The 27,219-nt window shown below is 40.8% G+C and overlaps 1 protein-coding gene across 11 annotated transcripts in view; it reads right to left on the bottom strand.

The window, feature by feature from the left end:
* The window catches only part of LUZP1 (leucine zipper protein 1), a 104,262-nt gene that overhangs the window by 37,633 nt on the left and 39,410 nt on the right, over positions 1-27,219 (bottom strand). Inside the window, exon 1 of one of the 11 annotated variants that reach the window (XM_058718687.1) lies at positions 16,483-16,646. The exons of the other annotated variants lie outside the window; for them this stretch is intronic. The gene's annotated coding sequence lies outside the window, so the exon portion shown is untranslated. Of the gene's footprint in view, positions 1-16,482; positions 16,647-27,219 lie in introns of those variants that run through there. 11 annotated transcript variants of the gene reach the window in all.

Here is a 27,219-nt window from a genome sequence, read left to right as displayed (position 1 = left end):
CTTACAGCTTGCAAATAAATGGTAATCAGGCCTTAAACCCACACCTGTCTAACACAAAAGCCCCTTCACCAGGCTGACTGTCACTGGGTTGCCTTCTAGATGTGGTTCTCCAAAGGGCCCCGAACCACCTAATACCAATTAGAACCAAGCATTGCATCTCTGTCTGCAAACTTACCCTCTGGTTTTGTAATGAGCATTCTACAGGAGACCCAAAAAAGTCTACTAACCCACCAAACATTACCCCTAAAATTTCAAAAGAATTACTGGAGGTGGAAGATCTGGGGCAAACTTCTGTCCATCCAAGTCCTGCCAAAGAATGGAAAGATACCTTCTAACCTGGAAGGTAAAGCATCTATACCTGGTCTTATATGCAAACTATCCCCCTTATTTCTCACAACTGCCCATACCTCCCTTACACATCACACAGGCCACCATGTGACCTTCTTCCAAACTGTTGGTCCCTTTAATCTCATTTCCACACCTCCACTACCAAACCCATTACATATATATAGTAGAGTCCACCCCACCTCTATGCTCCTACAGAGCAATGCAAGACGGTTTAGAATTAAAATGGAGAGATAATCAAATGATAGGTTTTTTTAAATGGCTTTAAAAGGAAGATGAGGGCCTTGAACACTCAAGCCAGTAGACCAGAAAAGAATTAGGGACAAGCAACGAAACTAGAAAAAAAAAAAAAAAAAAGTAGGAAAAAAGTAGGAAAAAAGATCTATACCAGGGTCAGCACCCAAGGAATGGCTTGAGTGGATGTGGGAGAAGTTTTAGCTCTCCCCAAATACCCTCCCCTCACACATACTTTTTAAAAAGTATTTAATGTACTTAAACAGCTATTTTAATTATTGAAACAGCTTCAGAACTGGTGCACAGACCTTCAGCCCTGCCCCTTACCCAACAGCTGTCTCTTTTCCCCTCTCCACCCACCTTAGACACACTTTCCTCTCCACAGCCTAGAACCTCTCCTACATAAGAATTCTGAACTCCAAAAAATGCCCACATACATCTGGTCTGTCTCTACTCAGCCGTAACAATGACAGCAGCAGCCCTGCGAAAGCTACTGCCTCCCCCATCTCTTGCCACATTTCCTGGCATATTACTAAGGCCCAGGGGGCTATTCTCTTCAAAACAGGATAGTATGCTCTGCCCAAAATCAGATGAACAGGAACTCCTGATGATCCTGATTTGTTTTCAACTGTCTACATTCTGTCCTTATTTCTAAGGGATGGAAGTAAGCAGCAAATGACTTCTTTCTTTCCTTTACTTCTTGCATCCTTGGCATACTGACCCTGTGTCCCCAGAACAAGAGGATGACTGTAAATACCCTCAGGCTCTTTAGTGCTGCCCCTTCAGAGAGCTTTCCACCCTGGGAGATCCACCCACACCCCTTCCTTCTGGCACCTCTTCTGCTCCTTCTTGTTAACTTCTAGTGAAGACAGTGGTGGTAGTATGGGTATGGGTGGGTGTGTCTGTCTCTGTCTAGAAGCAGAGATGAAAGGACCCTAACAGATCATGCAGAGTCTAACTGCCTCATCTACCAGAGGAGAAAGTGAGTCTCATGGAGAAGAGACTGATCCCAGGTTGCAAAGCATGTTAAAGTGAGCATGGTTGAATCCACCATATGCCATACTGAAAATGAGCCCATCCTTATTTGATGGCTGAAGAATGAAGCTCTCTTAAATATGTATCACTTTTGTTCCCAAAATACTTTCATAATGGATAGAAATGCAAGTAGGAAATTGTGGTTCCAGCATGATCCCCCAACAGATAACATAAACTCTGGATAAAATGCCAAAAAAAACTATCTGTCTGAAGTGAACAAAGGCTGGCAGATTTTGGAGGGAAGTCAAAAACTGGTAGAAGGGGTGGGGATGGGATGAATTCTCCATTTTTGGAGCTTTCCCCAGAGAGCTATCCAGCTACACTGCCAGTCAAAAAACAAACCCTAGACTTTCTCTCTGGAGGAACCGTAAGACAGTGCCCAGAGCAGCCCCAGATAATGGGAAGAAAGAAGACAGCCAGAGAAGCAAAGTCCCAGGTGTTGAGTATGAACTCTGTCCAAATCTCTAGCTGACCCCTGCACTGTGCATGCACAGGGTGGGACCCAAGCACCTCAGTCAAGGGCAAAAGAACGACTGAGATCTGAACAGCCACCCCTGCAGGGGAGACAAACCTGGCAGTTTTGAGTCTGAGTTAATTGCCTGCTAAAATAAAAACGTCAACAGAAATCAGTGTCTCCACAGCATAACATTTACATGCATTCATGTTCAGGAGACAACCCCAAATTACATAAAGAACTAGAAAAACTACAGCCATTTGCAAGGGAAAAGACAATTAGCAGAGGGCAACTCCAAGATGACCCAAATACTGGAATTATTTGACAAGGATATTAAAACAGAAATTATAGCTAAGCAGAGAAACTGCATTTTTTTTCTGAAAGTGGAAGTTTCAGAACAGAAATTATAGCACCTGAAACAGCAACAAAAATCCTCTGAATGAGCTTAAGAACAGAATAGAGATGACAGAGAAAAGAGTTCATGAAATCTACAGACAAACAGAAATTATCCAAAGTGAACAACTCTGGGTCATCTGCAGTCTCTAGAAGAACCATCCTCGGCTCTTCACCTGAGTATACAGTGATTACTTTCTGTTACCAGAAAAACTGATACCAGAGAGACCCAGAATAACTAAGGATCACAGAGATACCATTAACCTGCAATTCTGTTGGAGCAGGCCACCCCTCATATCTACTCATTAACTTTTTGAGGTCTTCCAGATATAAGCAAAGAACAAAGTGTGAAGGTGGAAAATGAGAGGGCAGGATAAAAATTTAAACCGGAGATAACCATAATATCCGAAGTCCTAGGAGTCAAATCTGGTGCCCCATTGTATCTACTGAGAGGCAAGGAGACCATCATTTTTTCACCTGGAATTGCTAAAGCAACATTCTCAGGCAGGAGAAAAATGAGGAGGGATTTAATGTTTTTCTTCTGCCCTGTGCAATCTCTTCACCAAAAAGCCAACCTGTAAATGGGCCGATGGAAGGATGAAGTGTGACCAATCAGTGGGTTTGAGGCTGAAGAGTGCCAGCAGCTTGGTGAGAGCCAACCTGGTGCCACCCGGTTGATAAAAGCAGCTAACCTGAATGCCATACCTGACCAGCTTCCTGCACTCAGGTCATTTCATGTTGGAGTTCAAGACATTCCAGGTAAAAGCAGAGGGAAAAACATAACCTGCAGAAGAGATGTCTGAAAGCCTTGCCTCCTTCTCATCCCCCTCCCACCCATCCCACCTGCCCACGAGGGAGAAGGGTACAGAGCAAGTGAGAAACTGGTAAAAAGAAGAGGTGCCTCTTAGGGTGAAGAGCCTTGGACAGGAAGTTCAACCACTGACACCTCAGACATGACTTTTATACTCCCTGGGCCTTAGCTTCATCAGTTGAACAAAAAACTCAGACGACATGATATTTAAGGCCCTTTCCAATAACAACATGTATGAACCCTTACCCATGCTGTTTCCGTCTGCCCCTGAAAAAACCGTAATAGATCCCAAAAGGCAAAAGTGGAGACATGCCAACTCATTTGATTTATTAGAATATCTCAATTATTCAATTTGTTAAAGAATAAATTAAGAGTCTTGTTATTAATTCTTAAATTATGTTAATAACAGATTTCAATACCCATCTATGATGGAGGGCTGCTAAAATAAGGTCTAATTCTCCCAGGATATAACTTTTTTATCCGTGTAACTCTTGGGATAAGAAGGCAGATACTCTTATCCCCCCTACAACAGATGAGCAAACAGATTAAGACCTGTGACTCTTTTAGGAAGCTAATAACAGAGACAGGACTAGAATCCAGTAATCCCATCTCTGAGCTTCAGGGCTTTTTCCACCTTACCAAAGAAACCTTACTTAACAAAGAACCAAGAGTATAAACAAGATTAGAATCAGAAAGAAAGGATTTAAGAACTTTCAAACACTATGGAAGCATTTATTAATAAACAATTGATAAGACTAGTTTGCGATTAGGACATCTATTTAAAAGCAGACCCTCAAGGACTGCCACCTGTCCGCTGTTTCCTTTTCTAACAAGTAGGCTATAATTGAGACTAGGCTTCCTTGCAATTAGCCCGTGTTTGTGGGGTTTAGCAATAGAACCACATGTCTAAAATTGCTGGTTTTAGACCTGCTTTAGAAAGTTGGCTAAATCAGAAGAACATGCTGGCTCCCTTTAACCTCTGGAAGTCTATAATTAGGATACCAAGGGGCCCAAAGGATTAGACCAGGTAATGGCAAATGTAAACAGCAAAGTCACAACAACCAGTCTAAGGAGAAACTGAAAGTGCTTTTATTACCTAATTCGATCTTCATAGTAACCCTACTGGGTAAATACCATCATGATTACTTTATAAATGAGGAAGAAATAAAGGGTCAAAGTCACACAGCTGATAAGTGGATTCTCATGTAGGTATCTTGGATCCAAAATGTGCTTTCTCCTCTCCATTATACCACCCTGGAAGGAATTCTCTCAGATCTTACTCTCAAGAGAATCAGTCCTGACCCACATCCCAAATAACACAGACCGACAAGCGGTTGATAGGTAGTTTGTGCATTCTTTCATTCATTCACGTATTCATGCAAATATTGACTGGCTACAGTGCATCAAGCTCTGAGGAAAATAGGGAGCAAAAACAGAACTGTCTTCATGCCATTTATTGTATAGCGCAACAGGAAAACACTGATTGAAGAATCATACTATTAAATTAATAGAAGCTGACCCATTAATAGGGAGGTCTAGGAAGGCTGCCCCTAGTGGTGAGGACATTTCTAAGCAGAAGAGGGAGCATGTTGAATATGAGGAGCTAAAGTAGATCTGGCTGACCAACAAGGGAGAAGAAGTGTGACAGGAAATGAGGCTGGAGAGGTATGGAGCAAGCCACACCATACAGGCCCTTGGAGGTCCCATACCATAAGATTATGACCTGAGCTGAAGTCGGCCGCTCAACTGACTAGACCACCCAGACGCCCCATCATTTAACTCTTAAGTAGGGATAAGGTATGCACATTTCCAGATCACTTTGGCTTCAGTATGGACAACAGATGGAAGCAAGGACAAATGGTGCCAAAAGATGGGTAAGAAGGCCAGTTCCCTGTTTCAGGAGATGGTGGCCACAGAGCTAACACTGCCAGCTGCATACAGGGCACTTACTGTGCCCCAGGCACCGTTCTAGGCACTTTATAGGAATTAACTAAATCCTTAAAACAACTCTGTGAAACAGATACTATTATCCCCATCTTCTAAAAGAGGAGAGGAGCGCCTGGGTGGCTCAAATGGTTAAGTGTCAGACTCTTGGTTTCAGCTCAGGTCATGATCTCACAGCCTCATGGGTTTGAGACCCACATCAGGCTCTGCGCTGACAATGCAGAGTCTGCGTGGGAGTCTCTCTGTACCTCCCCTGCTCATGATCTCTCTCAGAATATACAAACATTAAAATAAAAAAAAAAAAGAGAGAGAGAAGTTAAGTAATTTAATGGAATCACATGCCTCCTTTCATGTGGTCACTTCCCTTATAATCAGTTCCTTGCAAATATCTTTAATTCATTTGTCCCCCTCCCCTAATATTCAACTAGTAAAACTTCAATCTTCACTAAACCAAACTAACAACCTCTCCAGGCCTACACCAAAGCACTAAGTTATAAACTGTGTCTGTAGAGAAAATGCAACTACTGACTGGTATGATTTAAAAACAATTTTTAGGGGCGCCTGGGTGACTCAGTAGGTTGAGTGTCTGACTTCGGCTCAGGTCATGATCTCACGGTTATGGGTTCAAGCCCCACATCGGGCTCTGTGCTGACAGTTCAGGGCCTGGAGCCTGCTTTGGATTCTGTGTTGCCCTCTCTCTCTGTTCCTCCCCTGCTCACACTCTTTCTCTCAAAAATAAAGATTAAAAAAAATTTTTTTTTAATAATAAAATAAAAAAATTTAAAAAAATTTTTAAACAGCCTCCACGCCCAATGTGGGGCTTAAATCCACAACCCCAAGATCAATAGTTGCATGTTCTACCAACTGAGCCAGCAAGGCACCCCACATTTTAAATTATCACCACAAAATCTCAAATATGTCCCTCGATGCTGCCAACAACCCTACTATATCTTCCCTTGCTAGGTTCACTTTCCAACTCTCCAAAACAACTCTTGCACCTCTTTTTTTTTCCTCAATAAACCTCCAACCCCCATCAGCTAAATGACTGTCCCCAAGAAGCAACACTCAGACCATCATCTCCCTAATTCCAAATCTAACCATACGTCAGCATTCTGTGTTCCCTATTGTTACAATGAAGAGGGTCTGCTGATACATAAAGTACAACTTTTCATGTCTACTATGGATCTGATTCCCTCTTATCTTCATATGCAGTGATCTCCACTCTCTTACGTCATTTTTCTCCTGTATACAGACTCTCAAATGACCCTAGCCAAACAGCATGAGATCCACAGGCCAGCACTGGCTCACAAAATCTTATGAGGGTAAGTACAGGAATAGAATAGGCACCTAGACATTTGTGAAGCAAGCAATGTTGTAGACACTGCTACAACGTGCAAGCATAGGATCTGAGGAGGATTTCTCAAACAGGGTCTAGACCAGTGAGGGTGCTGATGAACTCACACAGTGAGTCACACGTGGAGTGAGTTACAGACAAAAATTTGCATAAGAATACCACATGTAGGTCCTGGACAGACTAGAAAAAATTAATTTGTCCTGCATCACTGACAGCTTGAGAAGCCACACTCTGAAACAGTGCTTTTCAAACTTGAATGTGCACACAAATCAGCTGAGGATCTCACTGAAACACAGAAACTGACTCAGTAGGTCTAGGGTGGGGCCTAAGACTGTATTTCTAACAGCTTCCCAGGTTGATCCAGAGGCCACATTTGGAAAGCAAGATTCTAGAATTTCCTATCTTAAAAAACAAAACGAGGGGCGCCTGGGTGGCTCAGTCAGTTAAGCGTCCAACTTCGACTCAGGTCAGGATCTCGCAGTTCGTGAATTCGACCCCTGCGTTGTGCTCTGTGCTGATGGCTCAGAGCCTGAAGCCTGTTTCAGATTCTGTTTCTCCCTCTCTTTGCCCCTTCCCCACTCATGCTCTGTCTCTCAAAAATGAATAAACATTTAAAAAAATTTAAAACAAACAAAACAAAAACCAGAAACAATAAACTCTCCCTTGATCTCACACCTCCTTCCAGTTAGTCTAGCCCCAATGTCTCTGCTTCTCTTCTCTTCACAGCAAAACCTCTCCGAGCACTCTACACATTTTATTTCCATACCTCTAATGCTCAGTCACTCCAATCAGCCTTCTATCCTCAACGCTCCACAAAAACTGTTCATTAGGGTCAAAGGCCTCAATACTACCAAATTCTGTGGTCACTTCCCTATCCTCCAAATGGCATTTAACGCAAATAACCACTCCTTCTCCATCAAAACACTTTCTCCCTTGGTTCCAGGACATCATACTTTCCTCATCATCCTACTCTTCAGTAGGTCATCTTCAGTCTGCTCCACCTTCTCCTCTACATGACCAGAGATAGTCCCAGGACCTCTTTTCTTTATCTGCACCCTCCCTTCTTTGGGCAATCTCATCTAGTCCCATGACTCAATATCAATGACTTCCAAATTTTCATCTCCAGCACTGACAATTCCAGAAGCATTTCCGACGGCCTACCGGACATCTCTACCTGGATGTCTAATTGATATCACATATCCATATATTCCCATATTGTTGATTGTATTGACCTCCCACCCGTCTTTCTCCCAAACTCATTCCTCCTCACATCTACCCCTATTTACACTATCACCATTCACCCAACTGACCAGGCCAGACACCTAACCATGCTGAATGTGTCTTTCCCCCACACCGAACATGAAATCCATCAGCAGGTCCTATCAACTCCAACTTCCAAATTTTCTTGAACCTGTCCTTCTGCTCTCTACATCCCCATTAAGCACCCTAGTCCAAGCTACTGGACTCTCTCTCACCCTACCTACTATAATAGCCTCCTTAAGCCTCCCTGCTACCAACTGTCCCCTATGAGTACCACTCTCCAAACAGCAGCAAATTTCTAAAAACTTAATCAGATCAAGACTCTATTCTGCTTAAAAACAACACAACAAAATACCTCTAACAGCTTTCCCTTCCACTTAGAATACTCTAAAGTCCTCACCAGAGTCTACTAGGCCCTGCATGATCTGGCCCCTTACCTACCTCTCTGACCTCATCTCCTACCAGGTCCCCTTCCTCACTTCCTGTTTCTTGCACACACTGCGTTCATTCTGGCCTTAGGGCTTTTGCACTAGCTGTTCCCTCTTCCCTTTGTACAGCTGGCTCCTTTCAGTCATTGAAGGGTCAGCTTAAGTTTTATCACCTCTGTAAAGACTTGGCCAGATAATATTAAGTAGCTCTCAACCTCTAACATATCACCCTAGTTTATGTGCACCTTAACACTTAACCCCATCTGGTATTTTGTTTACTTACTTACTGTTTATCTCCTCCTCCCCACCTCTACCCCCATCTTCTGTCTACCTCATCACTATATCCCCAGGGAATTCTGTACCCTAGAATGGTGCCTGGCTGACAATAAATAGATGGGTCTGTAGCACAGGGGAGCAATCCAGGCTGGATACATAAATTTATGAGTCATGTGCATAGAGGTGTGGTTACTAAAGCCAATGGGGTGGATGAGATCACCCAGGGAGAGTGTCTAGTATGACCAGGGAGGAGGGCCTGCAAGAGTAGTACATTTAATAGCTGCAGAACGGAGGATGAACCTGCAGAAACAGCAGAGAAGTAGAAGAACAAGACCGTGTTATATCACTTGAGCCAAGACAAGAGAGTATTTCTAGAAGGAGTGGTCAACAGCATCAACTTCACCGAGAAAATGAATTTGAAAAGTCTGTTGAATTCAGCTTCATGAAGGACATCAGTGACTTTACTGAAGTGTACAGTGAAATGACAGAGGGCAGAAGCCAGCCTAGGACAGGCTAAGAGGAGGGAGGCAGTAAATACAGACATCTTGTTTAGATTTGAGAGGATGCAGGGTTGAGGATGAGCTGTTTGGTCTGTTTCTGTTTAAAGGGGGCACCATCCTAGCACTGCCACATGTACAAGCGGCAGGTCCTGGCAGCCGCAAGTCACCCAAGGGCTTCAAACCTTTTTATTCAGCTAAGAATTCCGTTCCCCTTGGACTGATTCCTAAATGTCCAGAGTATCAATCTGGAAGTCTTTTTTCAAACACAGATCTCATCTTCACTACAACGGAAGATAAAAATGTACACTTTCCCTTGGTGTGTCAGGAACAGAACACGTGGCTTTTTATACCAGAGGGCCTGGGTTTAGAAGGTTTTCTCTGCCATTTTAATTCCAAGGCTCATTTTGGGGGAGTCATCGTTATTTCTACCCCCAGCAAGAAGTTTCTTTCCATTTTACAGCCTCTAGAGAACTTCCCATTGTCTCTGTTCCACACTCCTTCTCCACCCTGCCTGCTGCCCAGGCAACATACCACAATGGGAGGAGTACACATGGTCTCAGAAGCCAGGGAATCTTGGTTTCCTCTATACTTCAGTCACACAGCAGTCCGGGTGATTAAACTTCACGATCTCAATTTCTTCAAGTGTACACAGAGACTATAATATCTAAACTTCATGGGACTGATGTAAAGGACTATATGGAAATACAGATTCAGTATAAGCAGATAAGGCCTGGCATAATGTGTTCTATAAATGTTAATCCAATTTTCTTCTTCTCACCATTCTGATAAAGCATTGTATCCCCTATGTGTTTTTATTTAGTTTCTCTTTCCTTCTAAGTGTACTAAGAAGACCTTGGGAAAGGAACCCTGAGAAATTTACTTGCCCAGTTCCAGCAGAAATAATTTTAAAGAAGTACCAGGAGAGGTGGGTGAGGCCAGAGGTGTTGCTGGGCAGCATGTGAAAGGGCAGGGAGGATGCCCCTGGGCAGAAGACATCAGCAGGCTCTCTGCCAGGTTCTCTGCATCTCCCCACCACCAACCCTTGTCCAAGTTCCTTCTTATAGCCCTGGATGTGCCTCTTTATCTCATCTGCTCAGAAAGTCATGCTTGCCAACAAGTCTCAAGTCAGTGTCTTCAGTATTAAAAACAAACAAAACAAACAGCACACACACTCAGAGCACACATACTGAGCAGAACACAGGGCAATGAAATCCTGAGACCCAGTCCTGTCTCTCTAATTTACTGGTTCTGTGATCCTTAATAGATATTATAATTCTCTGAGTAGAAGTTTCCTCATTTATAAAACAGAGATAACAATATATCCAGACTCCAAGGCTGTAAGGACCAAATGAAATAATATATGTGAAAGTACTTTGTATACTATAAAACATGGTTATGGTTATATTACAGGTACACAGAGCAGCTGCAGAATCTACCTTTGGCCAGTTGAGGTGTGTTACTGAGAAAGTCCACATTCTTGGAGTAGTCTGTTCTATGATCTAAGGCTACCTGTTTCCAACTTAAGTCCTCCCATCTCTAGCCGCTAAAAAAGTTATATTCTAATTTCACTTGATTCTCTTATCTTAGCAAGAACTCAAACTTCTCTGACTAAATGGCTCCAAGTCTCCAAATGGTAAAGACCACTGGCCCTGATGCTAAGGGCTCTTTTTGACTCTAACATTCTAAGATTCTCCATCCTTTGCTCCCAAAGTACTTTGTCCATATCTCTACTTGCACAATTCCCAGTCTACTCTGCATTATAACTTTGTTTTGTATCATCCCCTAAGGAGAGAGCAAAAGGCTGTCTTACCGAGTTTGATATTCTCCATAGCACTTAACATGGAGCTTTGTACACAGAGCTTTGTGCGCCAAACAATATTGGCCGATTGATTCAACGCTAATTTCTAATTTTTTTGCACTTATTGTCCATCCCACACAATAACTATAAACTCTTATTCTTCTATGCTTTTTTTTGTACCTCCATAGGCCTGGCACAGTGTGAAACACATAATTTTTTTTAAGACCAGTGACTGGTTTATTTCTTGGTCAAGGTGAAAAAGCCCAATCAACCTATCCTACCTATGATTTTTAACAACTGGCTCTGGTTATTGACATATACAAACATGACATTTATCAGAGTGTCACAAAAGGAAACTGCATAATGGAGTTATTACACAGATGGAGGGAAATGAAATGTGCGAGTTGAGGGGCCTTGTTCTCCCCAGTGGCACCAAAAATATGGTAAAAAGGCAAATATATTGATAGCAGACCTGGACTCTAGAGTTTATCTCTAGAAGATGGGCAGTCTTCTAAAATGGCTCCCAAAGATCTCCACCCCCTAGTGTCCATGTTCTATGTGGGCTCTTCCCCTTGAGTTTGGTCTGGGCCTCAAGACTGGCGTCTAACAGTGAGAACATAGGCAAGAATTATGAGATGTCATTTCTGAGATTAGCTTATAAAAGACTGAATTCTTTCTTACTGGCTCTTTCTCTCTTTTGCCATCTCTTGCTTGCTTTGATGAAGCTAGCTGCTGTGCTACAGAAGCCCATATGGCAAGGAACTAAAGGTGGCCTCCATCTACCAACCAGTAAGGAATGGAGGCCCTCAGTCTAACTGCCCACAAGGACCTGAATCCTGCCAACAACTGAGTGAACTTCAAGCCCTTCTTCGGTCACACCTTGATAGCTGACATCTTGATTACAGCTAAGAGCCTGAAGCAGGAGACCCAGCTAAAGCCATGCCTGGCTTCCTATCCCACAGAAACTGTGATATAATAAATGTATATTGTTTTATGCTGCTAAATTCTGTTATGCAGCAACATATAACTACCATACCCTGTATGTTTAAAAAAAAAAAAAAAGAAAAGGAGGGGATATGGAGAGATTATAAGATTAAAAGATTCTTAAAAAAAATATAACCAGGGGCGCCTGGGTGGCTCAATCAGTTGAGCATCCAACTTCAGCTCAGGTCATGAACTCACCTTCTGTGAGTTCAGGTCCCACGTCAAGCTCTGTGCTGACAGCTAAGAGCCTGGAGCCTGTTTCAGATTCTGTGTCTCCCTCTCTCTCTGCCCCTCCCCCGTTCATGCTCTGTCTCTCTGCCTCTGAAAAATGAATAAACCTTAAAAAAAAAAAAAAAATTAAAAAAAAAAAAAGATTAAAAAAAAAAAAGATAAAACCAACCAGCCACAATGTATGGATCTTAACTGGATCCTAATTCAGACTAACTGTAAGAAACAAAACAGAATCATTGATGAGAAAATGAAAATTTGACTGACTGGATATTTGATGGTATTAAAGAATTCTTGTTTTTTATGTGATATTAAAATTATGGGTTTTTTAATTGTAAGAAGTCCTTAACTTTTAGAGATACATAATGAAATGCTTACAACAGATGAAATGATATAATGTCTGGAATTTGCTTCAAAATAATACAGAATGGGGTTAAGTGGGTAGGGTATAGATGAAACAAGATTGGCCATGATTTCATAACTATTGAAACTGGGAGTGGATACATGGGAGCCCATCATGAAGTTTCCTTTTGTATACATTTTAAATTTTCTCTAACAAAAAAAAAACTAAGAAAGGGAAGAAGGGTAGGTAGAATCCTAAAGTCCAAGGGCCCCTCTAGTTCTCACAATCTAACTACACTACAGCCACTCTGACCTTCCCTAGGTTTTCTGCACTGGATATACCATTTCAGTCCATGCCAGTGACCAACATTACCAACTCTCCCACAAAAATTCTGTCGAGCACTTAGATCTGATAAGTTACTTAAAGTAAGATTATTTAGACAATTTGGCCCTTATAGGTAAAGAGGGTGGAGTGAAATGGTAGCTAATTGCTAGAAGGTGCTTGGCACAAACTAGAAGGAATCACCATAGGTCTTCCTGGTGTGGGAAACCATCCCCTATTGCACTTTATTGTGGCCCGCCTTTGGACACCCCAGCCTCCCACCTTGATAGGTATTTTAACATTTCCTCCCTATGCTGTGTACAGACTTAATTTCTTACCTCTTAAAGTTTTCTTTAATTAAGCCTTAAGTATCTTAATTGCTGTGAATGATCTATTTTCTAATTTCCCACTGTGTTCAGCTAATTAAAAAACAAAAAAACAAACACACACACACAAAACTCATGGTCAACAGTTCTGCAAGAAAGTAACTTCAACAGGAAAGAAATCATATCTGCTTTTTCTTGTCAGAGTCTCTGATTCTTAGATTAGAGAATCAACCTTTGAAGTTCCTACTAAACAAGAAAATTCACACAACAAAGTGAAACTGGGATAGACAAAAGAGAACTTCGTGACTAGTTCCCACACTCTTTCTCTGGGTACACCACCACTGCTACTACCATATCCCAGTTCTATTGTACAAGAGGTCCACGCTCTAATCTGTTATGATAGCTTCAATCACCCATACTATATTTATATTCTAGCCCCTACCTTTCACCCTCTCTTTAAAAGAACAGTCCTAAGATTTACACTCCTGGAGGTTTTCAACGCTAATTATTAGAAAAACCTAGGAGCTTTCAAAAATATCATTTATCTGATAAATGACTGAATTTCTACAATGAGTCAATGATATGAAAAAGTGGGAGCAGGGGAAGGACTTGAAATACAAAGAAACTTAGGAAACATAACAACTTAATGTACTGTATGGGTTCTGGTCAGATCCTTACCCTAACAAAGTAACTGCAAAGACATTTTTTAGACAATCAAGGAAATCTGATTATGATCCTATCTAGATGTTATTAAGGTTTTGTTAATTTTCTTAAATTTGATAATAGCATTATGGTTATGTGAGAAAATGTATTTAAAGATGCATAAAAAAGTGTGTAGGTATAAAATGATTTCTGGGATTTGGTTTAAAATTCTTCAACACAGGGGCGCCTGGGTGGCGCAGTCGGTTAAGCGTCCGACTTCAGCCAGGTCACGATCTCGCGGTCTGTGAGTTTGAGCCTCGCGTCAGGCTCTGGGCTGATGGCTCGGAGCCTGGAGCCTGTTTCCGATTCTGTGTCTCCCTCTCTCTCTGCCCCTCCCCCGTTCATGCTCTGTCTCTCTCTGTCCCAAAATTAAAAAAAAAAAAAAAAAAAACCTTGATAAAATTCCTCAACACATTAAAAAGAACTGAAGGAAATGTAGCAAAATCTTGAAAACTACTGAATATAAATATATGTAGGTTCACTGTATTAGCCTCTCTCCTTTTGTGAATGTTTGAATTTTTTTTTTTTTTTTTTTTTACTTATTTTTGAGACAGAGCATGAATGAGGGAGGGGCGGAGAGAGAGGGAGACACAGAATCTGAAACAGGCTCCAGGCTCTGAGCTGTCAGCCCAGAGCCCGACGCGGGGCTCGAACTCATGGACCGTGAGATCATGACCTGAGCCAAAGTCGGACGCTTAACCAACTGAGCCACTCAGGCGCCCCAAAATTTTTCATAATAAAAAAAATTTGAATACTACCACGTAGTACAACCAAACTCTAGCAATATCTACCAGAGCTAAACATATGACCCAGAATCTTATTCATAGGTATACACCCAAGAGATATGAGTGCATATGTTCACCAAAAGATATACATAAGACTAAGAGTGTCCATGGCAGCTTTGTCATATAGCCAAAACTGGTAAGATCCCAAATGTCCATCAACAGTAGAATAAATAACTGTGATACATCCAAACAATGAACCATTACATACTGCTACATACAACATGGATGACAAAAGCAGCCAGACCCAAAATAGTTCATGCAGTCTGAGGCTATTTATGTTCTATTACATGAAACTCAAAAATAGACGAAACTTATCAATGGAGATAGAAGTCAGAATAACTAGTTACTTGGGTAGCCAGTACCGATGAGGAAGAAGCACGAGGGAGCCTTCTGGAATTCTGGAAATGTTCTCTATCTTGACCTGATGCATATCTTGATGTGAGTAGTCTTTACATGACAGCATACATACATAAAAATTCATTGAGTATTTTACTGAAAAATCTGTATAATTTACTGTAGCTATATCTCAATAATGAACAAATAATGGGAGTAAAAATCAGAATCCTAGGTATCAGTATTTTATAAAAGCTCTGTAAGCAATTCTAATGTGCAGCCAATACAAAGAACCATTCTACCTCAGCAAGCTCAAAGTTAAGCCTCCCAAGTCTTCCTACTTCCAGTTCAATAGTACCTGTGAGATAAGGTAATAAGAACTGAAGCTTGAAAAGATGGTGGAGCAGAGAGGAGGGAGAGAGTTATCCCTTTGAAAAGAGTAGGAATCTATGGCAAGGGAGGAAAAGTTGAGGTCAGTGCTGATGGAGCTAAGAACAAAGCTGCAGAAGACTGAATATGACAACTCATTTTAATTCCAGCTTCACCACCAACGAGCTATGGGGTATGACCTTAGGCAAACTGTTTTATCTCTCCAGGCCTCCCTATGATCTCGTACAGCTTTTAAACAAAGTCTGGAGAAGAAGGTGAGAGGAATCAAGTAAGAACAGGCCCTTTTAAAAGACCGTAGGTTTCCCTCTAACACAGACAGCACTTACCATCCTGTATTGTAATTATCTACTTCTTTATATCCCCCCACCAAACTGTGAGCTCTTAAAAGGCCAAGATTATGTATTTCATCTCCAAATCCAAGGACATGCATAGAACTTGGCACATAGTAATAGTTCGGTAAATGTTCAATGGCTACATAGCTGAACACTATGAGGAGTGCTTCTATTTATATTCTTATAAGTATAGGTATGTATACATAAAAAAGAACAATTCATCTCCCACATGTATACCTTTAAATAACATTGAGTAATATTATTTTCTTTACTAACACCAACTAAAAGAAGTCCAGATTCCAGGATGCCCAAAATCATCAGAAAGGCTCCCCAAAGATGTCCTGCCAGAGGCCTCAAAAGTCCATGCCTCCTCCTCCCTAAATAATATAATGAATAATAATATCTAATGCTTACACATTATTTCATACTTCAAATCACTTTCACTCCCATCCACTCAATTCTCACAACTCTATGAGGAGATACTATCAAACCCATTTTAAAATGTGAGGAAACGGAGGCTCGTATTTTAAATAATTTGCTACTCTAAGGCAAGCTGAAAGCTTCTAAAGAAAGGCTTTTGTAGGCGGCCCCTTTCTTCAGCACCCAGGAGAAACATCACCAGTTCTATTCCCCCAGCCTCCCCAAATAAGATGGATCCATCAGTTCACTAGCTGCTTTTATTAAGCTAACTACCTCTTAGGTTTTCCTTGTACCCATGAGACTCAGTTACACAGATTACTTTTATTATGTTTTAAGCAAAAAATAAGACCAGCACAGGGAGAAAAATCCCAAGACTACAGAAACCCACACTCAAAAGTTGCTGTCTAACCTCTTTGTGTATAAAGCTAAAAAGAAACAAGACTAAAACTTGCTCCAACAAGCAAGCTCTAAACCCTACTTACTGACCAGAGAACTCTGCAGCACTCAGGGTATTCGTTATGCACAGATGATTCAGTCTGTACTTGCTTCAATATTTTCTTCAATAATTTGTACTATCATTTTCTCCACACCACTGTAAATTCTTACAAAGGCAAAGGTCATATCTTCCAGTTAGGAAGGTCCAGCTCCTATAAATAAGTACATAGTACCCCAAATCACACCACTAAACATGTTTTTCTGTCCTAGTAATTGACATAAAGTCTTTCCCAAAATTAAAAATTAAAATACTTTAATTAATTAACAAGTTGATATTCTTCAACAGAACAACACATAGAGAATCTAGAGTCTCTAAGAAACAAAGACCAAAGGGCACTTGGCACCACAGTAATGCCAGGCACACATTTTAGTGGAAACTAAATCAAAGTGTGCTGAATAATGTTAACTAGGAGCTTAAAATTCATTAAAACTCAAGGACCAAGGACCAAGGACCAAGGACCAAGAAAGATGGGCACAGAACACAGAGTTAATTGGAAAAATAGCAAATCAGATAGATTCTAAGGCAGTTCCACCCAAGGTCATGCTGGGGTCCCACAAGGGAACACTCTGGATTTAAGCACCAGAGACCTAGAGCCCCAGTGCATGCATCAGAACAGGGGCCTAGCACACAGGTTCTTTCGCCTTGAGGAGCATCTCAAACAGCAGCAGCTGGCCCCCTCCCCCCAATTACCCTCCACTCACATGCCCTGAGGCCCTGCAGGCCATAGGACTGCTGGAGTTCAGCCAGACAGAACTAAAAGTTGGAGGAAATTAGCATGTCACCTGACACTTTTCTGGCATAGCCTAAACTGATTAAAGTTACAAACATGACTGCAAGATTCCACTACGCTGGTGAGACTACTCTTTTTCTGCAACTAAAAATAACCTATTTATCAAATAGGGAGCATTCCTCAAGTTTTTTCTGCCCTGTCAGCAACCCAAACTTCCATTTCCTCAACTCTTTCATCTTCATCTAGAGCGTTTTCTTGGATCAAGTCTCCTCACCTCTCCGACCTTCCCAACTCCTCACCCTAATCCCGTGAACACAGCATAAGAGACCTAAACTCCTTTCTCCTAACTCAAACTTTCAGTTTCTTTCCAGTTACAAACATTTACAAAGGTTAGAGGTTCCTGCCTTGTGTAAAGCCACAACTAGAAGATGGGTTGAGCTGCAGCAAATAATAATGAAAAGCAAAGAAAAAATGAAGGACAAGACAGGGCATGATCAGGAAGTCAGCTAAAGGCTTTTCATTCAGGCAGGAATGGAGGGAACCCCACCCACTGAGAAGAACAAAGCACGAAGGTGAATGGTTTCCAGTAAAAAGCCAGACTGTATCTGGCCTTATCTCCTTACAACACAGCCATCAAGCCTGCTCTGGGACAGAATCATACCCAATGAGTTCTGAGTAACCTACAAGAATCATTAAGCTGTCCTGGGGTTGCAGTGACATTTTCAGGGGGAACAAACTCCCATCATTTAAGCCAAACAAGCCAAGCTTCAAGTGCAGATTTTCTGGTCCCACAGAGCTGAGAGAGGGGCTCAAATCTTTCCACCAGAAGTGGGAGTTCTAAGGAAGCTAGAAACCGTGTCCTCAGTAGCTCTCCCACCTGTTGGGTCCTGAGGTAAGCAGGCACGCCTTTTCCAAAGGTGGAAACTATGTGGACTTTGAACTTCCTTATAGCCCCTTGTTCTCTGCAACAGCATCAAGAGAATGCCACAATACTATGCCACCTTACACAGACTGAACAAAGCATCTGCTATTCTACAACAGTTACTTGGGATACACATTAATATATTCTCCACAGATCCAACTTTAAAGTCTTCTTTCACTCTTATTTTTAACCTTTCACATTCTCTTTAAAAATAAAAACAAAAAGGGGCGCCTGGGTGGCGCAGTCGGTTAAGCGTCCGACTTCAGCCAGGTCACGATCTCGCAGTCCGTGAGTTCGAGCCCCGCGTCAGGCTCTGGGCTGATGGCTCGGAGCCTGGAGCCTGTTTCCGATTCTGTGTCTCCCTCTCTCTCTGCCCCTCCCCCGTTCATGCTCTGTCTCTCTCTGTCCCAAAAATAAATAAAAAACGTTGAAAAAAAAATTAAAAAAAAAAAAAATAAAAACAAAAACAAAACTCACTTATCTATAGAATCCAGACTCTCAGAAATATTCCTCCTGAAAAAGAAAAATTAGCCTGAGACTACCCAAGGTACACTGTGGTAAAGTTCCAATGCAACATCTATACTGTGTCAGAGCAAACTGCAAGCTGTGACCCTTCATCAGAGCTTCAGAACCTTTCAGGATTCATGAAATCAAAGAATATCAGAGCTAAAAAGATCTTTGAGGATCAATAATCCAGCCTTTCATTTTAAAGATGGGGAAAATAAGGTCCAAAGAGAGGAAAATGGAGACTTGGAGCAAAACTGGACCTAAAAGCTAGGTGTCCAGAATCCCAACTCAAACCTCTTAAGCCACACCATTCCTCTTCATAAGACTCAGTTTATGGAAGTCCAGCAGTTAAAGAAAGGGAGGGAAAGGAAAGTAAATACATGGTTCCAAGCAGAGATCAACTCTGTGAACTCTCCTCCTCCTCTGTTGCTTTGTAGTGTGCCTCAGGGACTGTTTCTGCTCCTCCATATGCCTTAATTTTAGGAGCTTTTCTATTTTATTTTGAGTGAGAGAGAGAGAGTACAGAGGAGGGACTGAGGGAGAGAATCTCAAGCAGCCTCCATGCCCAGGCAGAGTCTGACACTCGGTGCTGGATCTCACGACCATGAGATCATGACCTGAGCCAAAATCAAGAGTAGGATGCTTAACCGACTGAGCAACCCAGGTGCCCCTCAAAAGCTTTTCTCTTGAATGTTACATAATTTTTACTATGAAGCAAGATATAAATTCCCACTCACACACCTTAACCAGGCCTCCCAATCACGGGTCAGGCAAAGTCAAAAACAACCAACTGCTAAGATAAAATGACTACAAGAACCCTTAAGCAGAAAGATAACAACCCTTGGGGGAAGGGACATGTTTTAAAAAGATGACTCAATTGGATGACCCTAATGAAGGAAACTACATTACTAGACTTCATATTCTAGTGCCTAGTATCTAGGTCTTGGAGAAAATCTCAATTATCTGAATCTTGGTTTAATGGTAAAATAAAAAAATAAAGACTTTCATTCATTCTAAGGCCCTTTCAAGTTCTAAAAGGCTCAACCTCTTTGCAAGAGGCCCCTAATAAAGGAAGACACTAGCCATGATAGTACCCAAAAGGCAAGGTACAAAAGTCGTAAGTTTGGCCACCAGCCTGGCCCTGGCAAATAGGCTTCCTAGCTACTCTAGCCTTCCCATAACCTGACAGTGAACATCAATGGTACCACTAAAATTAAACATGGGGGAAAGAGTGCATACTGTCTTTAACAGTGTGCCCACTAGAATGTTGGCTGTGACGCCTTTAAGGATCTGGTCTGACCATCTACAGATGGTTTAAATCTGCCACTACTTATTGTTTCCATCCTCTCCAGTGAAATCAAACTGAATATTGTCTACCACTAAATATACTAAACACTTTCTCATTATCTTCATTCTCTATTTTTTCTTTGATTTAGCATTTTGCATGTTAAAAGACCTATTAAAAAATTTAAAAATCTAGTCACAAGTAAATAACTAGACGTTTCAATTAGTAGAAAACCAAAAAAAAAAAAAAAAAAAGAAAAAACCAATTGAGCATAAGCAAGCTTTTTCTATAGCATCTAAGTTTACATAGCCAATGCCACATTCTTTCAGAGACCGCTCCTTCCCAGAGATGTGGCTGATGGTGAAAATGCCATATAATATAAGCAGAGAAGACCAGAATTTGGTTTGCTGCTGGCTCATCAACAACACATCTTAATATAAAGGCTACAGTATATCAGAGATTAAAGACAACAACTGAACTGATGCAAAAGGAAATGCAAGCTCCAATGTAAATTATGAAAAGTAATGAATTTTAAATAAGCAAGTACTTGCCTGCCCGACCCACTAAGCCTGGGATAAAGACGATTTCTATCAACAAGATTACAAACAGTAATTTTCAAACCTCATTATGGATATGGAATTACTTGTTAAAACTGCAGATTCCCAGGCACCATCCTTGAATATTCTCATTAACTGGATCTGTTGTGGAGTCCATAGATTTGCATTTGTATTCTGATACAGAAGGTTCAAAGACTATGCTTCTTAAAAAACCATGATGAAAAAGGACATTGTTAGGTCTCCAGGACACCAAAATATACATTTTCTGGGTGGTGTAACCTACAGTATGTGTTCCAAAGATGCCAGGTCAATTTTCAACAGTACCAGACTCACTCCCTCCCATACTGAGAATCAATATGGGCTGATTTCAAGCACTTTACTTTTTTTTTTTTTAATGTTTTTATTTATTTTTGAGACAGAGAGAGACAGAGCATGAACAGGGGAAGGGCAGAAAGAGAGGGAGACACAGAATCCGAAGCAGGCTCCAGGTTCTGAGCTGTCAGCACAGAGCCTGACGCGGGGCTCAAACTCACGGACTGTGAGATCATGACCTGAGCTGAAGTTGGACGCCCAACCGACTGAGCCACCCAGGCGCCCCCCCTTTTTTTTTTAATGTTTTTCAAGCACTTTAAACCAGGTAATCCTCCCTTCCACCTCCTAAAGCAACTTTTTTTTAACAATGCTTTTTTTTTAATCTTTTTTTTTTTTTTTTTAATTTACATCCAAATTAGTTAGCTTTTAGTGCAACAATGATTTCAGGACTGGATTCCTCAGTGCCCCTTACCCATTTAGCCCATCCCCCCTCCCACATCCCCTCCAGTAACCCTCAGTTTGTTCTCCATATTTATGAGTTTCTTCTGTTTTGTCCCCCTCCCTGTTTTTATATTATTTTTGTTTCCCTTCCCTTATGTTCATCTGTTTTGTCTCTTAAAGTCCTCATATGAGTGAAGTCATATGATTTTTGTCTTTCTCTGACTAATTTCACTTAGCATAATACCCTCCAGTTCCATCCACGTAGTTGCAAATGGCAAGATTTCATTCTTTTTGATTGCCGAGTAATACTCCATTTTGTGTGTGTGTGTGTGTGTGTGTGTGTGTGTGTGTGTGTGTGTGTGTATCTCCCACATCTTCTCTATCCATTCATCTGTCAATGGACATTTGGGCTCTTTCCATACTTTGGCTATTGTTGATAGTGCGGCTATAAACATGGGGGTGCATGTGTCCCTTCGAAACAGCACACCTGTATCCCGTGGATAAATGCCTAGTAGTGCAATTGCTGGGTCGTAGGGTAGTTCTATTTTTAGTTTTTCGAGGAACCTCCAGACTGTTTTCCAGAGTGGCTGCACCAGCTTGCATTCCCATAAAGCAACTTTTGAAGTCAGTGCTACCTCCACTCCTCATACCAAAGACTCTTCTAAAGGTTACTCAAACACACTGGTTGGGCTCCTTTTCTTGCATGGTCACTCAGTGGTTTCATTCTGGGCTGTGTTTTTATTACGTCTCAGAAAAGTCTTCCATTCCATCCTATGTAAAGTGAGATCCTCTCTAAAAATAAGCACCCCTTCCTTAACTTAGTTCTTGCTTCTCCTGATTTATTTCTCTTCATGGTACTTAACATTACCTGAGATTCATTATATTTTATATTTACTTACACTCTCCCCTACTAGAACATGAGCTCTATTATAAAAGGGGCTTTCCTGGGACACCTGGGTCATACAGTTTAAGCGTCTGACTTCGGCTCAGGTCATGATCTCACGGTCTGTGGGTTCAAGCCTCACACTGGGCTCTGTGCTGACAGCTCAGAGCCTGGAGCCTGCTTCAGATTCTGTGTCTCCCTCTTTCTCTGCTTCTCCCCCAGTTGTGCTCTGTCTCTCTTTCTCTCTCTCAAAAATAAGCAAACACTGAAAAATAATTTTTAAAAAGGGGGGGAGGGGACTTCCCAACACTAACACTGTATTCCTAGCACCCAGAACATATCTGGTACATAGTAGGTGCTTAATAAATGTTTACAAATTAATAAAGCACCATTTCAGAAAACAAAATAAGTTCTCAGTCTTTCATTCCATTCAGTTTGCCTAGCATATGCACTGTCACCAGTGTCATCCTTTAGATGACTACATCATTCAGGAAGCTGAATCTAGGTGCCAACTCAGAGAGGTTCCCTACCACATGATTTTGACTCCCCTATGATAACATGAGATTTTTTTCCCCCTAACTGAACTGCAATACAGGTTTAAAGGTCCAGCCCACAGATGTTTCCAAATGACTTATACTCCACAGGAATGACTTGGCTTCTACTATGTGAGAAGTTAAATGCAATGCTGGCAAACACCAGTGTGAGAGCTGCAAGTTTCAACAAAAGCAGAACATACTACATTGGCAGCCAAAAATCCCTTCACTCGATTCTGCATTAGGTCAGCCAAACACTTCCTGTCAAGACGCAGCTAACTCTCACCACATACATCTGTCAATTCATTCGCTTAGGGGCAATGACTTATAAAACACATACTATACTAAGTGCTTCATATACATCACCCTAATCTTTAAAACAATCCTACAAAATAGGTATTATTATCCCCATTTTATAGATTAGGAATTTGAAGCTCCAAGGAGTTAAATAATTTGCAACTAATAAATACATAGCACACTGGGATCTGAATTCAGGTCTACCTGACTTCAAATTCTTGCTCTTTTTTCATTTTAACACTTTCATTCCTAAGGCTCTCCCCATCTCCCATCCCCTGCACTAAGCCTGGCACAACATTTGATAAATGTTTCCTGAATTCATAATAGTTAAATAGGCTATGTTAACTCAAACTCAAGAAGCTGCCTAAGATCAAATTCTTCAGTCCAACTTTAGTGTAAAAAAAAAAAAAAAAAAAAAAAGTTCATTCAACTCCCTTTGAATAATAAGTAATGGAAAACATAGCTTTTCCAGTTTAAAAAATTTTTGAGGTTATTCCAAAATGGAACCTATCAAAACATAATTCATTACTATGGAAATCTGGATATAAAGCAAGTGAAATCACAGAAGCAGTGTTGTTTAGTACATTAGGAGGACATGAAGTAAAATCTGAGTTTAAGTTTCAGCTATAAAAGAGCCACCCAACAGTGGTGCACTAAAATTTGAATGTGATAATGCTTATAAAAATACTTCATAAAGTATAAAGCATTATACAGAGATAATTATTAGTGTAATGTGAACCTTGATAGCAGAATAAAAATCTGATATAAGATGCCATCTATAAGGCCAGCATTATTAAAAGTTCCACTACATGTGGGAGCACTAAACTCCAACTAGTCTTAAACTTTAAGAAAAGAAGGATATCACCTAGAGAGTACTATGCTAAGTAAGTCAGAGAAAGACAAATACCATGTGATTTCACTTATATATGGAATCCAAAAAATAAAACAAACAACAAAAAGTGAAACAGATTCATAAATACAGACAACAAACTAGTGGTTGGTTAACAGAGGGGAGAAGGGTGGGAAAATAGGTGAAGTTATAAAATAAATAAACTTCCTCCAAAATCTATAAAGAACCTATCAAACTCAACACCCAAAAAACAATAATCCAGTGAAGAAACGGGCAAAAGACATGAATAGACACTTCTCCAAAGACAACATCCAGATGGCCAACCGACACATGAAAAAATGCTCAACATCACTCATCATCAGGGAAATACAAATCAAAACCACCATGAGATACCACCTTACACCTGTCAGAATGGGTAACATTAACAACTCAGGCAACAACAGATATTGGCCGAGGATGCAGAGAAAGAGGATTTCCTTTGCACTGCTGATGGGAATGCAAACTGGTGCAGCCACTCTGGAAAACAGTATGGAGGTTCCTCAAAAAAATTAAAAATAAAACTACCCTATGACCCAGCAATTACACTACTAGGTATCCTATCCAAGGGATTCTGGTGTGCTGTTTCAAAGGGGCATATGCACCCCAATGTTTACAGCAGCACTATCAATAATAGCCAAAGTATGGAAAGAGTCCAAATGTCTATCGACGGAAGAATGGATAAAGAAGATGTGGTGTGTGTATACACACACACACGCGCACACACACACACACACACACACACACAATGAAGTAGTATTTGGCAGTCAGAAAGAATGAAATCTTGCCATTTGCAGTTACAAGGATGGAACTAGAGGGTATTATGCTAAGCGAAGTTAGAGAAAGACCAATATCATATGACTTTACTCATTTGAGGAATTTAAGACACAAAACAGATGAACATAAGGGAAGGGAAGCAAAAATAATATAAAAACAGGGGAGGGGGACAAAAACATAAGAGACTCTTAAATATAGAGAACAAACAGAAGGTTACAGGAGGGGTTGTGGGAGGGGAGATGGGCTAAATAGGTAAAGGGCATTAAGGAATCTACTCCTGAAATCACTGTTGCACAATATGCTAACTAACTTGGATGGAAATTAAAAAATAAATAATTTTTTTTAAAAAAGGAAAGGATGTGGCTTACCCATTATTAATCTTTTTATGTATTAAGTCCTATTTCTCCAACTGCATTATTAAGTCTCTCAATGGCAGAGAACTGGGATATAAACATCAATATGTTGTTTTGTTTTGAGAAGAACCATGAATGATCCCACCATAAGGTAGAGGGGAGAGGGAAGGGAAGCCTGGGTTCCTCTATATCCAGATAATTCCTTCCTTTCGTGCTAAGGCACTTACCCATTCGGATAAGTCAGATCTATAAACCAGGGTGATTAAAACAAGAATCCAGATGATTTCTTCCAGCTATAAAAGCTCTGACTCTTAGGGACAGCCAATAAACACTATCAGCATAAACCTATATGGCTTAGTCCTCCATAAGCTAAATAGAAAATAAGCAGAATGCAGAAAAAACTCTCAATAATCTTAAATAAAAGACTACATGACATGAGTCCTAATTAACACAGTAAAGTATTTATCAATGACATTGATAAGATTGTAAGAAATGATCAAATCTTTCTTAAACCAGTGTGGTTTGGGTAGGTGAAACAGAGAGTGAGTTAATTAGTTAAGGAGCTACTGGGATTGTACGTGTAGGTAGTTGCATTTTAAGTAATGATCAAAATAAGAAAACCTCACCAGTAAAGCTCACATTCTCTTATTTTCAACCTTTAAACATAAGTGACCACTGCCTTATCAAAATCCAGATTATAAAGATGACGAGATTTAGAATCTTGCAACACATTCTAAATCAGCATAGCCTTTCTTATAGTTTCAACATTTTCCCCCAATCCATCTCTCTATAACAAAATCCTCCAACTACTCAGTGCCTACTAGTGATACAACTCCCACCCCATCAAACTTTCCCAAGGAAGGAAGATCACTTAGAAGAATTTGTTTTCAGGACACCTGGGTGGCTCAGTCAGTTAAGCATCCAACTCTTGATTTTGGTTTCAGGTCATAATCTCATGATTTGTGAGATCAAGCCCCTCATCAGGCTCTGTGCCGACAGCACGGGGCCTGCTTGGGATTCTCTCTCTCACTCTCTCTCTGCCCTTCCACCATTCATGCTCGCTCTCTCCCTCTCCCTCTTTCTCAAAATTAAATAAATGAACTTAAAGAAAAAAAGAATGTGTTTTCCTTGTCCACTATGTTTTCTGCATGTTTCTGTATCTGCATACAAACCATGTGCCAGAATCACAATTTCACATCTGCAAGTGATCAATGCTGTTAGAATTTCAAAGAATACAATGCACATAATAGCAATAAGTATTAGTTGATTAACAGATTCAGAATACCAGAGACAAATGCACAAATAAGAATATAAGAGGAGCACCCATTACAACTACAGACTAAAGTCTAAATTCCTCAGATTGTCACTCAAGGCCCAGGCATGTCAGCCATTATCTTTTTCTTTCCCTGGACAGACAGACCTACTCATTATTTCCTGAGGACAAATTCCTTCATGCAATACCTTTGCCTGGACATCTCCCTGCCCGGAATGGCTGCCATCTCTTCCATCTCATCAAATCTGTTCAAGAAACAATTCAATGTCATGTCCTCTTCAATGGAACTCTTCCATACCCACTACTCATTAATTCTTCCCCTCTTCGGGTGCCTGGGTGGCTCAGTCAGTTAAGTGTCTGACTCTTGATTTCGGCTCAGGTCATGATCTCACAGTTTGTGAGTCAGAGCCCTGCATCAGGCTCTGCACTGATAGCATGGAGCCTGCTTGGGATTCTTTCTTTCTTTCTTTCTCTCTCTCTCTCTCTCTCTCTCTCTCTCTCTGCCCCCTGCTCTCTCTCTCAAAAATAAACATTAAAAAAAAAAGTCTTCCCTTCTTGAACTGCCATCTAGCATATAAGCATGTACTACCAAGATGGAGGTACTGTTCTCTTATCCAATACACTCATTTTTTTGTGTTTAGACGATATTACTCCAACTATTATGTAAAAGTCCTTAAGGTTAGTATAGATTTGTCTTTCCTTTATACTCCCACCAGTACTATGTTATGAATATAACAGTTATTCAATAAAGACCTGTTTAAGGAAAAAAGCAAGAGGAAAGGAGAGGGGAGTAGCCTCAGGATACACCAAGTTATAGTTAAAACTGAGCTCTTTACCAATGATCTGAATCCTTCAGATATTTGATGGAGTACAGTTTGTATTTCTCAATGGTTTCCAATCACTTAAAATAAATAAAAACCTTACACAACTTGGTCACTGCCTTCCTGTCCTGCTTCATCTCCTGTCATATT

Source organism: Neofelis nebulosa, chromosome 2, assembly GCF_028018385.1.
Source record: "Neofelis nebulosa isolate mNeoNeb1 chromosome 2, mNeoNeb1.pri, whole genome shotgun sequence".
Classification (NCBI taxonomy): Eukaryota; Metazoa; Chordata; class Mammalia; order Carnivora; family Felidae; genus Neofelis; species Neofelis nebulosa.
The sequence above is the reverse complement of the archived record's forward strand: the minus strand, read 5'-3'. Positions and strand labels throughout refer to the sequence as shown.